We start from the raw sequence: 18,607 nt of genomic DNA, 5'->3' as shown, positions 1-18,607 counted from the left end.
CCAAACTTCGACATACTATTAACATCTAATGCTGAAAAGCTTATTTATGCATTCACGACCTCTCAGATAGACCATGGCCCAATCCCAATTCTACCTCTTGGCCCTTCCCCTTACACTACTTCTCTTTAGCTTGAAGGCATAGGGCTAAGGGGAAGGGTTAGAACCCCTTAAAACTGAAATTTTTTAGGACCACGCTCAAAACCAAGGGAAAAGAAAATTTCCCAGAATACACCAGCTACAACGGGACCATGGCTGCACACGGAAGTTAGGACATGCACAAATTAGGATTTTTTGGCATTATTATGAATTCTTAAAAACAAACATGTGTTTTTATACATTCATAACAGCGTTCGTGTTTTACCATCATTTTGCTACCTTTAATCCATAATACTAATAACTCCTGTATAGTAGTCTCCACACACTTTCATATCTAACAATTGGAAAATCCAGTCAGAAAAGTATAGTGGCAGGGAATGACCTTTTTACAGTGTCAGAGGACAAATACACTTTATGTTTTCGTGGCCTTGTCCAAATTATTGACACAAAAACTAGGTTTTGAAGCATGGATTAAATGTTTTAGGGGAGTAACTGCGTTTTACAGACATTCAATAAAGTTCTGAAATTCCAGCAAACAGTTTTGACATTTGCTCTCACAGTTTAGAGTATGTTATGTCTGTTTTGAAAAATGTGCCAAAGCAATTGAGAAAAACTGTAACGGGGTTTGTAAAAACAACAAACATTAAAAAGAAATGCCCACACCTAAATAACTTTCATATCTTATCATGTGTTTCATGTACATAAATTCAGTCACTGCTATATACAGTAAGCACCCTGGCTTACTCAGCATCCATAACACTGATTTGCACACTGATGGTAACATGAGAATGTCACTGTTGATATTCTGAATATAGTGAGCATTGATGCTATGTGGTTTGAATGGTGCATTGTGGAATTCTTCAGAATAGAGAGCTGATATGCACCCCTGGATCCTTTCCCAATTCTACCCCTTACCCCTTTCCCTTCCCTTTTGTCTTTAGCTTGAAGGTGTAAGGCTAGAGTAAAGTCCTAGATACCCATTGAAATGGAGATTTGTCAAGACCACGCTCAAACCAGTCAGGAGATTCATAAATTAGTATTTTGTTGTCATTAATATGAATTCTTTTAACAAACAAGCATGTGTTTTAATACATTTATGACCATGTTCGTGTAAAAAAAAATGCTAAAATAAAAAACGATAAATTTCGCTATCTATAATACATAATAATAACTCCTGTATAGTAGTCCCACAACATTCTGTCACTCAGTGACACTCGAATACCCTGTCAGAAAAGTCTATTGGCTGGGAATGAGCTTTTTACAGTGTCTGGTATAATGTTATTGTGTTTTTTGTGTATTTATATAGATGAATATGGTATAAATGCACAGTTACGATCTTATTGCCACAGTATATCGTTATGGTAACATGATACCGTTGCCTTCAGTGACTTCCTGAAGATAAATACCAACAAATAGCACAACTGGAATAACTACACTGGTTGTGATCGCAGAGATCCCAATGACATATGATGACGTGTGCAGTGCTGCAGTGCTGTCCCATTTCTTGGGGCTGAATTTTGAAGCCCTTCCTCTTCACATTCTGTTTAAAGGGCCAAGGGGAAGGGGAAGAAGTAGGGGTATTAAAATAGAATTGGGTTTGGGCCTATCGCATTGTGTTACTAAGTGGTTGATTACTTTATAGGCCTAATAAACAAACTTCAGTTGGTTCAAAATGCAGCTGCAAGAGTACTTTCTAAAACTAAGGAATATGATCATATCACTCCAGTTCTTTTATTATACATTGGGACCTTGATAAAAGCTGTATACATTTTTTAATTTTCTGGCTACTGAATAGCTTAGCTCCCCAGTATTTGAGGCAGCGCTTGGTGTGTTACAGCCCCTCATGTCTACTATGCTCAATTCATTCAGGACAATTGATTATTTAGAAATTATCAAGTAAGCAGTAAGTACTGTAAGCAGTAGATCCTTTTCATATCTGCCACCTAAACTCTTGAACAGATCTCCTAGCACAGTGGTTCTCAAACTGTGGTACGTGTACCACTAGTGGTACGCGGGCTTCCTTCTAGTGGTACGCGGAGGAATGAAATATGGCATGTACATGCTACATATATTTCAAAATTTATCAAAAATGATGTATATAGTATGCCATATATGACATATAGCTTATATTTCTGAGGTAATTTGCCACATTTTTTAACTGTGCAGAGTTTTAGCTGCTTTACTGGGCCTACTATACTACTGTATTTCAATACTGCTCATTTTGGTGGTACTTGGAGAGACAATTTTTTTCTGAGGTGGTACTTGATGAAAAAAATTTGAGAACCACTCTCCTAGCACAAATTAAGAGACAGGCACACTCAAACATCTCTTTGCATTTGCATACACATAAAACACAAAAGTGTAACTTTTGACATTTAAATCTAACCTAACCAAAAGCCTTGTTAGGCTGCATTAATTAGGGCAACCAGAGCCAGAAACATTTCCAAAAAAAGGCATTATAATTTGAATGGCATCTATGCTTGTTAGGGCTGGGCGATTAATCAAAAAATGATCGTTAACGATATTCAGAACCTACAATCGATCCAATTTTTTCAATTACTTTCCCCGTGTATGGAGTCATGTGACCCCACTCTGTTAAGACTGATTTATACTTCTGCGTCAAATGCACGGGTGTGGTCTGGCACAGCCTTTGCTCGGTCGCATACCTGTGCACCTCTCAAAAAATGTAACCACACATTGCACACGTTTGCACTACATTGATGATGATTGAAAGCTGTGCCAGAAAAGCCTTGAGACAGCATATTTTCCATTACAATAAAAGTATTATCATTCATTCATTTTCTTGTCAGCTTAATCCCTTTATTAATTGGGAGTTGCCACAGCGGAATGAACCGCCAACTTTTCCAGCACGTTTTTACGCAGCGGATGCCCTTCCAGCCGCAACCCATCTATGGGAAACATACACACACACATACACACACACACTCATACAATACGGACAATTTAGCCTACCCAATTCACCTGTACCGCATGTCTTTGGACCGTGGGGGAAACCGGAGCACCCGGAGGAAACCCACGTGAATGCAGGGAGAACAAGCAAACTCCACACAGAAACGCCAACTGAGCCAATGTTTGAACCAGTGACCCAGTGACCTTCTTGCTATGAGGAGATAGCACAACCTACTGCGCCACTGCTTCGCCCCTAAAAGTATTACTTACATGAAACATATTTGTTAACAGAGGTAGTGATAAAAGCACTGCTTAAAATATTATTTACTGGATAGAGTTATTTCATTTAGAAGAGAAAGTGCTTATTTTCTATTTTTAATATGAAAAACATAATAATATTAATAATAATAATAACAACAACAACAAATTTTATTTCCAAAAGGGTATGCTATTTATTTGCACTTTTTTATTAGAAAGTGTCACTGTTTGTATTAGACAATGTGTGTCTTAATTTCATTTGTTCAAGTAAATAACCTTAGATAGTAGAGTGTGCATGTTTTCTTCAATTATTTTAAAATCAAGTAATGCACCCTTCATTTAAACATCTCTCACTTGTAATATGTGAGCATATTTACTGTACAAAACCTATCAGTGAACTATGAACTAATTAATAAAATAAAATAATTGTTCATTGGACTCAGGATTCCGGTTGTGGGTTGAAAAAAGATTAGGCAAAATTAGTGATCTTTTTGAGGAGGGAACGTTGATGTCGTTTGAGCAATTTACTACTAAGTATACACTACAATAATCTAAGAAAACATTTCTTTAAATACCTACAGATAAGGAGTTTTGTTCTTTCTAGGCAGAACCAATAATCATACTTGCCAGTACTCTCCTCTCTGGAGGAATTAATTACTAAGAAATGCAATAATAAAGGATTAATATCAGTTTTTTTTTTTTTTTTTTACAATTGGCCTGTATCAGGGTCTGCTGAATAAATGGAGACAAGTCTGTAAAAATTCTCAGAAACACTGAGGGAACGTTAGCTTAAAAATACTTCAATATAACTGGTTGATGCAGACTTACAAAACTCCTGTCAAACTAAATAGGTTTAATAAAAATATTCCTGATACATGCTTTAAATGCAGAGAGGCTCAGGGTTTATTTGTGCATTTTGTTTGGGAATGCAATGTTGTTAGAGACTTTTGGGTGAAAGTGATTAATATTACAAAGGTAATTATAGCCTTGAATATTCCACTAGATGAGAAAATGATTTTGCTACATTTTTATCCAAACAACCTTAAACTAAATCTTCAGCTGCGCAAATTCATAGATTATGCTATTATACAAGCTAAGAATGATCCACCATCTATTAGAACTTGGATTAGTGCCATGGCACAGTTTATGGCCATGGAAAAAAGTAATATATTTTTATTAAAAACAAAATGAATGTATATGAATAAATATGGAAGCCATTTAATTACTACATTAACAACAATAATATTGGTCATAGTGTTTTTTTTTTTGTTTTTTTTTGTGAGTGTTTCGTTTTGTTTTCTTAGATAATGTAACTTTTATATGTAAAGTACAGTAATACATACTTGGTTTTTGGATACCTAGCAATATTTTTTTTGCATTTAAATTATCTCTTGTAAGAGAATTCTGTGTATTTCTATAGGGGAGAAGAGAGTGATGTTCTTTTGTTGAGGTGGGAAATAATTGAATTTTTTCTGTTACCTTCTGTCTTGCAAATAAACACATTGTGCAAAAAAAAAAATCGTTTATTAGTTGCAATCAATTTAAAATTTTAATATATCAAGATTTTGTTTTTAGGCTAAATCGCCCAGCCACAATGCTAATGTTAATCTGTTTCTCCCTATCCCAAGGTTGATATAATCCTGCACCCAGCCTGTAACCTGAGCAGATGGAGAGCGTGAGACTAATTCCTGAAAGACCCCAGTGACAGACGAGTCACCGCAATGAGCCTGTGGGCTAGCCTGAACACCCGCCAGTGAGCTACTCAGACCAGCAGCTTCTCCACGGTGGACGTCCAGAATTCTCAAGCCTCCGGTAACAAAACTGCTGCTCTGCACAAGACATCTGGCCAGAGGAGAACTGGTCGTGCTCAGCTTAGCCTGGTGTTTCTCAAGGAAATTTCCTTCACATTCATTAATTGGTGAATTTTTACTTGCTTGGTTTGGGACTTATGAAGCAGCACATCATTGGATTTAACTAAAACTAAAACGAAGCAACTGTGAAACTGGACTGAAACGGTTTCAATTAGAGAAGAACTCCATCTGTGTTAAGCAGCTTTGACACAATCTACATTGCAAAACATCTGTAGAAATAAAGATGAATAGAATTGAAAGAAATTTCTAAAGAAATTGTAATAGGAGCACTTTAAAGTGGTAATCACTGGGTAAAATGTCACTGTGCTGGTGAAAGAATAGACTTTTAAAATGAGAATGAGTGAAGAAATCTGGCTATGAATGCACAATTATGAAACATTGCCCAATACATCTTTTTTGCCTACTAAAAAAGGCAAAAAATCATGAATCTACAAATACATGCATGAACCCGTTCTTATTATCTCTGAAAGAAAAAGTCTCCTTAATGTCTTTATGCTTTCACGCAACACCACCAAGCCTTTTACACTGCAAAAAATGCGTTTCTTGCTTAGATTTTTTGTCTTATTTCTAGTCCAAATATCTAAAAATTCCTAAATCAAGAAGCATTTTCTAGACAAGCTAAACATATTGTCTTGTTTTGAAAAATAATATGCCAATATTAAGTGAGTTTTTCCTTAAAACAAGCAAAATAATCTGCCAATGGGGTAAGCAAAATAATCTTACGTCAAAAGAAAAAACAAGATTAATTTGCTCACCCCATTGGCAGATTACTTTGCTTGTTTTAAGGAAAAAACTCACTTAATATTAGCTTATTATTTCTCAAAACAAGACAACATGTTTTGCTTGTCTAGGAAATCCTTCTTGATTTAGGACATTTTAGATATTTGGACTAGAAACAAGACAAAAAATCTAAGCAAAAAAAATAATTTTTGCAGTGTACAGAATTAGTGACACGATGCATCTAGAACTTTTGCTTCTACTGTCATAACTGACTGTTATTTCACCATGTAAAGATTAGGAAATAACACAGGATATCAGTTGTATGACACTTCCTCTATTTCTGATGAAGTGTGATGCTAGGGCAACATAAAACCTCCCATGTTGTCATGTTGTGAAAATGAATTGCTTCGTTGAGCAAGAGAATACACTTGTGTTAGTTTCATTACCACAGGGAAACAAAAGACCTCTGTACTAAAAAGCTTGATAGGGGTGCACACCCCCTCACACACACACACACACACACACAGTGCTAGGTTCAAAAGAGGTCACATAAAGATTATCACTATGTAAAAAGTATAAAAATGAATAAATACATGAACTATAGGCTTTCTTGCACTCTAATGGGCAAATGGGAAACCCACATACTAATTTTCCTATCTGATTCTGCGAAACAGGAACTGTTTATAATACACTTGGACAACATGCCACATTCTCACTACATTGCTCATTGCAGTACTATGCAGGCCTACTATCATTCTACACATACTTCCTTCTGTCATTCCACCATTCAAACAGAAAAACAAATAACCAGTTGTATTACTATGATAGAATGTCAAAACCACAACCAAAACTAAAACTGTTTCTCTTAGTCACATAAAAATGAAATACAGCCTTTTCTCCATATGCTACAGTTCGTCCTCTATGAACGAGAGCATGAGACAGCTAGATAGAGAGCGAGGGTGCTGCTCTTCTCATTGCATGAAGCTTTGACTTTTCTTTATGTCTTTACAGGCATGTAGGTCTATAAAGACCCTTCTGTAATTGAGCCTGTTACACTGGTGACAGTGTTATAGCCAGCTATCCAAAGGGGAAAGCTAAATGTTCCTCAATGATTATTGATCTAGGCAAGTCAGAGATTCATACTACACGTGTTTACTCAGATTGAGCAAAAAAAAAAAAAAAAAAAAACAGAGACATGTTTGAAATGGTTTGAATGACAGCAGTGATTTTTGTGGCAAAGTGTTCAGTACGAGCAGACCTATTATATGATATTTAGATTGTGTTTATGTGTGATAAGTGTAAATTAAGCACATTTCCTGCGATTTATGGTAATTTAGCATGCTTTTTTCAGCACGATCTATGGTCTGATCCCTATAAAAATGAACACATGAACACAAATGCGCCCACTTACTCACCTGCTGTCTCTGCAGTTTTTATTTCATAGCTGGTTCCATGATCGGATGAAGAGGATGCTGCATCTGACACTGAAACACAGATGGATTCAAAATATTTAAGATGAAAGGGCACTAAGCGTCTCCATATCAGCTGGTACAGCAACTCATGGCTCTAATATTTCAATGTACAACAGCAGTTATACCCTCTTATTATTGAAAACGTGCAAACATTATCTAGTGGATTCTATATTGTATTCAGAAATAAAGAATTGCTATTAGTGTTGGATGTGGTAATGTGATAATATATTTTTCCCACATGCAACAAGCAAAGCATTTTTAATCCATGGTAAACCTCACATTATACTACAATGTTAGTAGCATGTGCCAAATAGCATGTCTTTCTTTGTTAATTAGTATGGCTAGGACTGAATTAATTCTCCACTTTCACAATTTCACATATTTATTTTGTAATAGTTTTATAAATGATAGTGCAGCTACAAGTAATTTTAATTTAGTCAGGTTTTGGTATGCCCCAGAAAATAGTAAAGTAGGCAACACACACACACTCTCACACACTCACACTGCAGAAAGCTTCCAGCATCTGTGAGCACTCAGAAACGCGAAAGCATAACCATTACTCATTTTTATAGCAAGGTTATTATAGTTAACAAAAACAAAAAAAAAAAAATTGAATTGAAAAAAAGATTTTTGTTAACTGAACTAAAAATAAAAACGAGAGTTTTAAAAAAAAAACTAAAACTAACTACAACTGTATTGTGTACATACAAAACTAACTAAAATTGTAGCAAAAATGTTCTTCATTTTCATTTTTTTTAACGTATTTAATTCAGACTGTATGCCTTTTAAAAGTAAATCTATTTACTTCACGCTGCCAGGTGTTTGACCCGTACGACACCTCAGAGTCTGTAATCCAGCCATATCAAGCCGGTTGTCCTCCAGTCATCCTCGCTGTTGCTCCCGCGACAAAAACAAAGAGTGGACGTGATTGCAATATGGTGAAAACATTAAACCCGAGAAGATATTTAAAAGTATTAATTTAACACATTTGTGCCAAATAATCATTTGTGCTGAATGAGTCATTCTTTTTAACCAGATTTCCTAAGGGTGCTTTCACATCTGTAGTTCGCTTTATTTGGTCCGGAACAAGGGCAATAAATGATACATTGTTGCATCTTCTGCCATCTTTGGGTCGTTTTCACACAACACTGCTGGCTTTGGTCCGAACCAGTTGAAACGAACCAAAATGCAGTCATCTGACAAAATCCACATCTCTCATTGGCCAGATGTTGTTGAACATATTTCCTAAACTGCTTATTGATTAGTTAGAATTCATGTGCGGGAAAATGCCAATGAACTCCCGCAAGTAAACAAAACCGGCAGACACAAAATGTCATTTTTACTCTGGAGGGACGACTGCGCTGACTGATTTTATCCCTGCTTTAGACAAACTACACATTTCTAGCTGCGACTGGAAAACAGCGTTTTAATGCATCGCTCGTCACTTCAGGAGGAGGCGTGAATTAATTTAGCTAAACTGGAACATAGTCATCTTGCAGAAATATTACCAATGATCCATCAGGTAATGTTTTGCCTCTCTCTCTCTCTCTCTCTGTTAGTAAAGCGCTGTCAACAAATATTTTTCCTCCATATCCCATAATGCACAGCGCATCGGCCTAAGGCAGCTGGATTAGTCCAAAAGTCCCAGTACTTTTTGCGGTTGAACCTGTTTTAGTACGAATCATATTCTCACCACAAACGAACGGCTCCAGGGTTCGTTTGAAAGCGTACCAAGACCACCTCTTCAAGCAGGTCTTGGTACGCTTATTTGGTCCGCTTTTGGTGCGCACTCGAGTACGATTGCTGCATTCTCACCTGCCCAAACGAACCGCACCAAGAAGGAAAACGAACTCTAGTGTGATTCAATCTAACTTAATAAGGCAGGTGTGAAAGCACCCTAAGTGAACCAGTTTAGCTATCTCACCAAATCGAACTGCGTCTCCAGTAGCATTAAGCACTTATCCACAAACTACTTACTAACATGCCTGATACCGCCTTTGAAATAAACCAATATATAGAGAGAGTTATTCAGTTATTAGAACAGTAAACACCGATAACAGATTTGACAAGAGGTGGACCACTAATACTGCGCATGTGTGAATTAGTGAGCTAAACACAAACAGTACATGACAGCCTGCTGTGACTGAGGCAAACTTGAACTGCAATTCCATAATAATTTCCAGCAAACTAATAAATTAATAATAATAACAAAGTGTGGTCAAAAAACTATGCTATGCCCCATATGGTCCAAAACCTGACAGGTGGGCATGCTTTTTTTTAATAAAACAAATATAAATATGCATATAATAAATAATACTACTACTAATAATAACATTATACAAAAACAAATTGTCATGAATGAACTGAAAAGGCCCCAGGAGATGAAGAAGACATGGAGGCTGTGGTTTTTATATTTATGTAGAAAATAATAGTTTTTGTAATATTTTATTCCTTTAATTCTTTTTCATTTGTAAATATGTGTGTATTGCTGTACATGCTGTGTGTATTAAGCAGACAGGATGTACATGTGTGAGGGAGGTGCACAACTAATGTGCTCTGTATTGGACTTTAGACCTGCTCTTAGCTGGTCTATTGTGCAGTCTTTATTAGTTCCTCAAAATAGCAACACGCCAACAATGCGCCTTAAAACGCCTCTTATCTAGACCAAAATACTCATGAGCCCACAAAGTGGCCCAAATGGATTTGCTAGTTAAACAGCGTGGCGAAAAACAGGAAAATTATGGGCTAAAAATAGCAACACATCATAAAAAAAACGTCTTGCGCCTTATTGTGCTGAGTGTATAATAGGGCCCTTAAAGTTATGGTGATGTTTTAACTGACTGAAATTATGATTGCTGACTACCTATTTTTGATAAGTTGAGTCCAAACATGGGAAGATTGTCACAAAAGATCCGGTTCGCTCTAAAGATCCGAACTTCCCATCACTACTGTGTATCTAACCTCAGAAGCAGCCTTGCACACAAATTGTACTTAGGCCCGCTATCTTGTGGACTGTTGTATTTGAATTTGAGGATGGGTAGATGACAGTGTTCTTGTGTCAAAATGTAGCCCATCTTTGGTTGAGTTTTTTTTATAAAATATTTTTTCTGATTATTTTGAATATTGCACCTAACAAATATCCTAATTTACAAAAACAAACAATCAGTAAAAACTAAACTAACACTGAAACTAATTAGTACAAAACTAAAACCAAGCAATTTCAAAATATACAAACTAATAGAAACTAGTAAATCCACCTCTAAAAACTAATTAAAACAAACTGAATTTGAAAAAAAAAAAAAACTAAAACTAATAAAAAATCCAAAACTATTATATCCTTGTTGTATACATGATGATCACTGTGTCATCATTACATTAAAAAAAAAACAGACAAAAGTAAGAGTGACAAACCATTTAGGCCCCAACCAAAGCTATTCCACTCTCTTCCTCAATCTACCTTCCGTTCTCACAATGGAATGTCAAGAATTTTGATTCTGCATAGGACTACATCCCCCTTCCTACAACCTTTTCAACACACACACATAAAACACTGGGCTTTGCTCAAGTTTTCTCCCAACCAGGAAAAAAAGAGCAAGCTTTAAAAGAAATTTCAAAAAGAATTCATTTGCAAAGCCGATGAGTAAAACAGTTTATATGAATGACTTACACTAGTAATAACTTGGAAGTATTGGTTGGATTAGTTTGAAAAACTGTGTCATTCCATTAATAATGGGACAAACTTTCAACAGGTTTGTCTGATCTGAAGTTAGCCACTTACATATTTATGAATAAATAAACTCCAAAGACTTAAAAAAAAATAAAAATCACAAACAATTGTAAACTTTTTATAAAGTAAATCTGAGATTACGATGTCAAATGTGCTTTGACAAAACAACTAAAATTGGTGTGGCCGAAATGACCGGTACAATATCTGCCCACATGCACTGCCACAACCTCATAATAAACAAAGAGAGCACTGTAGCTGCCACACTCCCCTTTCACACAAGCTACATCAGCTATTGCTCAATACAACACATCTAGCAAAATACCAAAACTGTTTTAAATAGCATATTTTCCTCCAACATGTGCTGGCTTTAATAGTTAACAGCCCATTGGAGGACTTTTTTTTTTACACAAAATTATTGTGTTTCTACTAGGACATACTTGAGTATAGCTGCCGATATGTTGTGGAGATGCTAAATGGCTTGGCGAACAATTTTGCACAAGTAATGCACAACTTGGTTGTAATCGATATGCTTTATCATCCACATCGTCTGCCATGGTCTTGACTTGAACTGACACAACAAATCTTTAACCATTATGGACCATTATTGTGCTTAAAATTACTTTAGAAGCATGTGTGTGGCGTTTGGCCAGTCACAACGCCTGGCAAATCACAAAGCACTCTGGGCTTCTTAAAAGGATGGAGTTTGCAGAAATCGAAGCAGAACATTCAATAATTACTAGGGCTAGAGTTCCTGCAATAAATGTACAAACTATTTTTAAAGCATTTAATTCAATTTTAGTCATGTTTTATCATTTAACATCATGTAATCCTCTTTTATTTAAACCTCTAAAATAAAAGTAAATAGTGATAGGGCTATTTTGGCTTCATTTTAAGCTCTAAATTGAAAGCTTATTGTGCAGCTGCCCTTTCAGTGCTGTGCCATGCTGGCAAAATTCCAATAAACACATACAAAGATGTTAATCAGTTACCTACTGAGGCATTGAACAAAGGTCCCATTTTAGTTGTGGGTGGAGCATGTATGTGTCTCTCTCACTCTTCCTGTATGGCTAACTGTATGTCTGAATAAAGCTGAGCTACGCATCTACGTAAGAAAGTTATGCAAGGGCTGACAGATGGAAAGCACAGACTTTACAAACTCTATTTACTGTGCACAAACACATACAGACACATGCACACACACACACAAAGAGTCAAAAAAGATCCAGTGAGAGTGATTAAGCTTTTGTGTTTTATGACAGCAGATAAATGATAATTTGATGTCTGTGCAATTTGTCTTTTTGCCTTTTGGTTGTCTTTTTTGATTGGTTTTGCATGACAACAAAATGTTTTTCTTTTTTTTTATCACAACAGTGAACCAAATAATCACAATAAACTGAACTGAATAATTATTATATTAGCTTACTCTTGGCATCCAATAACTTAATGCACAAAACAAACAATACAATTCCACTGGTTTTGACAACTAGAACTGGGGGCTTTTTCATAAAAGTCGTTTAGAAAAGTGGGGATTAAAGTCAAAAACCTGACTTCAATGAGCCGAACTAAACATCCACGCTTAAATTGGTTCCATAACAGCAAGTTGATCGAACTAATCTGAGTTCATTTTTAATAATCTAGATAACTGCTCGTGCACATTACTGTCGTGAAACCCTGAAGGTCGAGCATAGATGCATCGATTATGTTGTGTGCAACCATGGCAACTATGACAACTGAAAGAGCTCTGAAATGAGACGCAGCTGTTCAAAGCGAGGGCGACGCAGTGGCGCAGTAGGTAGTGCTGTCGCCTCACAGCAAGAAGGTCGCTGGGTCACTGGTTCGATCCTCAGCTCAGTTGGCATTTCTGTGTGGAGTTTGCATGTTCTCCCTGCGTTTGCGTGGGTGCTCCGGTTTCCCCTACAGTCCAAAGACATGTGGTACAGGCGAATAGGGTAGGCTAAATTGTTCATAGTGTATGAGTGTGTGTGTTAATGTGTGTGTGAATGTTTCCCAGGGATGGGTTGCGGCTGCGTAAAAATGTGCTGGATAAGTTGGCGTTTCATTCCGCTGTGGCGACCCCAGATTAATAAAGGGACTAAGCCGACAAGAAAATGAGTGAATCAATGTTCAAAGCGAGTGAGCCACGTTAGTTTTTAGAGTTCAAACATATAATAATTTAAACATAATAATCAAAAACCACAGTACGGCTTGCAACAAAGCAAGTGGGAAGGCTGACAGGAAATTGCAGATTTTAAATATAGGCCATTATTTAGGCCTATTAACACTCAATTACATAATTGTAAAAAAACCTTGAAGTTGTTATTGCGCGTGAGAAAGAGAAAATGTCTGCTTACAGCCAATTGTTGCTTACAAGGAAAAAAAAATTATGCATTGCAGGTTCCCAGTAACATTCAAAGTACGCTTAAAATAAGCACACCGAGTTTAAAATAATGGCAACAAAGAGCCGTGCACACACAGGATTTTTAATTTACTCCCAAAACCGCTGCAAATTGCTGCTTTCTCTTTGACACTTGTGTACGCGCAGCCCGTGGGAAAATATCCTTATATTAAAGTGAGGCTGGATCCATCTCCCGATTTTTCCACTCAGGGTTTACAGCCATTAATAATGCATATAATAAATACTACTATACTAATAATAACATTATACAAAAGCAAATTGTCATGAATAAACTGAAAAAGTCCCCGGAGATGAAGAAGGCATGGAGGCAGTGTAAACCTGATATTAAACCTCATAAATAAACCTGACAAACCAAAATAAGCCTGGTTTTTCTGTAAGCTTGGTTTATGGAACAGGCCCCTGGCCTTATTTCCAAACAATAATGTAGTTATGCCACAGATAAGCTAAATAAAACAATGGTTAATAATGTCCTTTTTAAAATGCAAGTGTGCAGTGCTACATTGAACACACGTGCACAATGCATTTACCTCTTAATTTAACAGCAGGATCAAATGATGGAGAAGTTTTTTTTTATTGTAGCAATATTGAGAATTTATGTTTGTTATTTGTGATTTTATTTTCCGAAAACATCTGTTTTTAAGGATAAATGGAAACCTCCCATAACCGTTACCTGAATAAATGATAGATTTCAAACTAATGCTCACTACTTCCAAAGTCCCTTTAAGACAAGTGATTTCACTCGGCAGCCATCTTTGAAACGCCTCTCGGGCAGTATGCTCAGGCATTCTGTGTGAATAGGAAAACATCAAATTCTCCAAAACTGCTTGCCAAGCTTACAATTAAATTTCATATTAGAAATCACCACTAAAATTAAACAACATCTTTAGTTTAATTTCTAAATGCCTAAATCACACAAAATCTGCAAAAACTCTCGTCAGTTCTGAGCCCCTCCCCCGGACTATCATCAGTCTATAGGGATCAAGGATTGGCTCCTGTACTAGAAGGCGGGCTTTATTCGCCATATTGACTTACACTTTTCCATATTCAAAAAGATATGAGTGACAAGTTTTGTGTATTCTATAGTCTTTGCTACTTCACAGATGTTGTTATTCGTTTAAAATTGTGCCCTTAGGGTCAATAGTATCTGGATGCAGATATGCACATGCAAGCCTCAGACATACAGACTCAGACACATGCACTCAATAGAGCTAGTGACATCACTGTGAAGGCTAGGTGTATGCATAAAAAGCACTGCATTCAGTCTCTACTTGCATCTACACCCGGCCTGCGTCGGGTTTTACAATTTGAATCAATTCATATTTTAATATTACATAAAAATAACAAAAAGTGCTGTAGTGAAAGAGCCTATTATGTATTTTTGAATATTACCTTCCATGCAGCGTGCAACACAGCTTTAAGTGAATGAAAGCTTCCAGCCGAACTTTAAATCTGAGTGCACCTTACTTAAAACTAATGGGGTTTTTTGACTCAGAGTTGTTTAAATGAGTCGCCTTGCGTTAAATTTTTTTTTGTCAGTTTGTATCGACGTCAGCACTAAGCTATATCAAATATGTGCTGCCGGTTCCGGTAAAACATGAACGTGCCCTTCACTTAAAACCCTAGTGGAGTGTGGATGAGAGACTGATCATGACGGAAGAGAAGCAAACATTAATTAGTGAACAGTCTGGTGATTAATACAATTACCTACCCTGAAATGGGGGACTCCCTGACTTTTTGTCAATAAAGGATCAGCAAAAACTATTAATGTATGGGACTTTGTGAGATCTTGACAGAAACTTTGTCACTTTGTCAGTGAGCAGTTTCTTCTTCCTCCAGTTCACAAGTGTAAGTGTGAATAAAATGGTTGCCTTCTCGTTTTCTCTGGCTTGCAAAATATGTATTCAACTGTGTTTTGTTACTCTGCATGGCTTGTACTGTATCTGATTAATGTCTAAGAAGGCGAATGAAGGTTTAGAATGACATGAGGTTAAGTAATTAATAACTAAATAAATTTTTTTGGGTGAACTAACCCTTTAAGAAGTGCACATTATGACCCCACATGCACATAAAAAATGCAAAAAGGTCAAATTTCTTGACATTAAAATACATCAGTGAATTTACCTATGTTTTGAAGTATGAAATTGAAGGGCTGTAAATTTAATGGATGGTTTTCCACTCCAATGCTCTACTTTTCTATAGTTTTTTCAATGTAAACATCCAAAGCAGTGGACTAATCAGATCTTGGAAGCCAGTTTCATAGCAGATTCTGTTTACAGGAGAAACGTGGCAGTGTTTAAATATCCTTGTGCTGCATGGTGTGCTTTTTATCCTGTATTTACTTTCCCTTAGTGCCGTGTTTTGTGTTTTCAGTAGCATAGATGCGTTCATTGTGTTGAAAAATGTGTTGCATTTCTGTTTCTTCTTTTTTTTATTTAGTTCAACTTTAGCCACTGTGGTGATTAATACTGAATGTGTGTAGTTTTTTTACTTATGGTTAAGAATAGAGCTATATGCTGATATTTAACTACACTGCTTTAATGCACTCCAGCATTGGGCTCACATATATCAGTTACTCTGCACGCTGGCTGCTTCAACAATGTTGACAAGCCATGGTGGGCATTTTTTTCCATCTCGTGCTGAAAGCAGTCGACCAATTGCAACAGACTGGGTCATCAGACCAATCAACAAAAATTAGAGTCATGCAAAGAGATGGTTTGGGAACAAATGAATCGTTGAACAAATCATATGGGAGTCATTGGCATAATTAGGTAAAACTAAATGCATATTATAAGTTAATGAAAGTGTTTTTTTGACCTTGCATGCATATCAGCGGGTTGTTAAAGACCCCCAAAACTAAAAATATTTATCATTTACTTATCCTCCACTTGTTACAAACAAGTTTTCTTCTTCTATTGAACACGAAATAAGATATTTTGAGGAACGCTGGAAAGAAGCAGCCATTGGCCTGCATAATATTTTTATGCCTACATGATGCTATGTTTCCACCCACCTATTTTTATGCACATTTTAGATATGCATGTAAGAAATCATGCATGAAAGGAAAGCGCATACATTTTCAAAATTTGCATAAAAACATATGCACACAACTGAGTAGAATAAACTTTTATGGAAACACATTTACCAAATAAATTCCAGCATGCAAATAAAAAAGGCACAATGGGACGACATTATTGGACAAACCAGCAGATTGACCACAATATAAAATAATTCTAAAAAAGCTTCAGCAAAAGTCTGTCATCACAGTGGTGCAGTATTGTTATTAATTATCAGTGGTGTAAAGTAACTAATTACAAATACTCAAATTCAGGGGTCACCAACCTTTTTGAAACTGAGAGCTACTTTTTGAGTACCGAGTATTGTGAAGGGCTACCAGTTTGATGCACACTTAAATAACAAACTTGCTCAATTTACTTTTATATGTTATTAATAATTAATGATATTCATCTATGTGAAGACACTGATCATGTTAATGATTTCTCACAATAGTTGTCAACAATAATTTAACAAGGTAGGAAACCGATAAATATCAATATGCAACATGAAATAGTTTTTTTTATATACAGTATAACTTCATGTCATTTTCAATTTTACACCAATGCAAGTGGGATTTAAAAAGTGTTTTATAGTAAAATAAAAAAGGTAAAAAATATTAGATTTTTATGCTCAGCTTTCTGGTAAATGAGACTATGCTGAGCTATTTTTAGAACAGGTTCGCAGGCAACTCATGTGATCTTCAGGGCCCGGTTTTTCAAAAGTAATCCACTAGGATTTTGGATAAGGGATTGGATCAAATCTTGAAAATGGGTTTTTCAAAAGAAAAAACGGATTACGTAATCGGATTAGATCATGTAATCCAATCTTGGCTTTGATCCGGATCAAACCTTTAGTTTGGGTTTTTCAGACCTTTTTTTGTAGGATCTGGATCACTTTGATCCAAAAAACCTGGATTAAACTGATCCCATCAGAAGGGTGGATTTAGCGTGGATTTCATGCCCAAAATGTAATGAAAACTTAAAAAATGTATTAAATAATACTATTTTTGGATCATGCAGTATCTTACGAGATATACTGTTTATTCATAAGGTTTTAATTTTATTTGTTCATCTGTCAGGCTATAGTAAGTATAGGCTTTAACGTATTCAGCCTTTCAGTATAGGCGTACAGCAAAGTAGAAAGAGTTTGGCCATATAAAATAATCCCCCAAACAGCTGTCAAAACTGACCAAAAACAATCAATTTTATTCTGTCACTAATTGATATATATATTCATCACAATGGAAAATATTTTTCTTTTTAGAATATTTATTAGTGATGCATGCAATGATTACAGAATAACAAAAAAAAATTGCAAAGAATGGCAATCGCTGATATTTGAAATCACTTTCAACAATTGCAAAAAGAGACTGAAAGGGCAGAAGCACAGCTTCGTCTGGCAGAGAAACAACTGACTCTAACCAAACTGCAGCAAACCAAGGCCAATGACTTGAGATTCGCCTCCTAAAGGCTGCGCTCAGACAAGCTGGTCTCTCCACATCAGATGAGGAAGTCGGAAATTATTGAGTTTTTGAAATTAAGTCTTTTTTTTATTTACATCTATATTTGAAACTTATTATAAATATCCTCAATGTACAGTGTTGTAGGTCTCAGATGAGTGGACTGCTGAAAGAGGATGGGGTGGGGTTTTTCTTGTTTTTATTATTTATTATTATTTTAATAATTATTAAATTCTTTTTAGTTTTCATTTCAAATAAAAATAAAGTTATATTGGCCCCATGCTGGCTATTCTACTTGTCGCTCTTTACATATCTATAGTTCTACATTGTGATGTCCTATGCTGTTTGAGCACTGGTTATCCAGATTTAGTGATCCTGAAAAGTTCCTATTCGGATCAGATTGATCCAATCCGATGTTGCTTTGAAAAACTGGCTCAAAAAGTAAGCTGGATTACGTGATCACGGATCGCAAAAACAGGATTACTAAATCTGGATCAATTTTATCCAGATGAAACCTTTTGAAAAACCGGGCCCAGGGGCTATCTAGGTGCTTCCTGCTCAAATTATTGTAATTAAGTAGCTTTTCTCAGGAATTGTAATTTACTAAGTAGTTTTCAAAATGTG

The 18,607-nt window shown here is 36.0% G+C and overlaps 1 protein-coding gene across 2 annotated transcripts in view; it reads right to left on the bottom strand.

Moving 5' to 3' along the window:
• pik3cb (phosphatidylinositol-4,5-bisphosphate 3-kinase, catalytic subunit beta) overlaps window positions 1-18,607 on the bottom strand; it is a 96,970-nt gene that overhangs the window by 68,392 nt on the left and 9,971 nt on the right. For both annotated transcript variants that reach the window (XM_005157466.6, XM_073924378.1), the window contains exon 3: window positions 7,271-7,339. The gene's annotated coding sequence lies outside the window, so the exon portion shown is untranslated. The remainder of the gene's footprint in view (window positions 1-7,270; window positions 7,340-18,607) is intronic.

This window comes from Danio rerio, chromosome 15 (assembly GCF_049306965.1).
Source record: "Danio rerio strain Tuebingen ecotype United States chromosome 15, GRCz12tu, whole genome shotgun sequence".
Taxonomy (NCBI): Eukaryota; Metazoa; Chordata; class Actinopteri; order Cypriniformes; family Danionidae; genus Danio; species Danio rerio.
The sequence above is the reverse complement of the archived record's forward strand: the minus strand, read 5'-3'. Positions and strand labels throughout refer to the sequence as shown.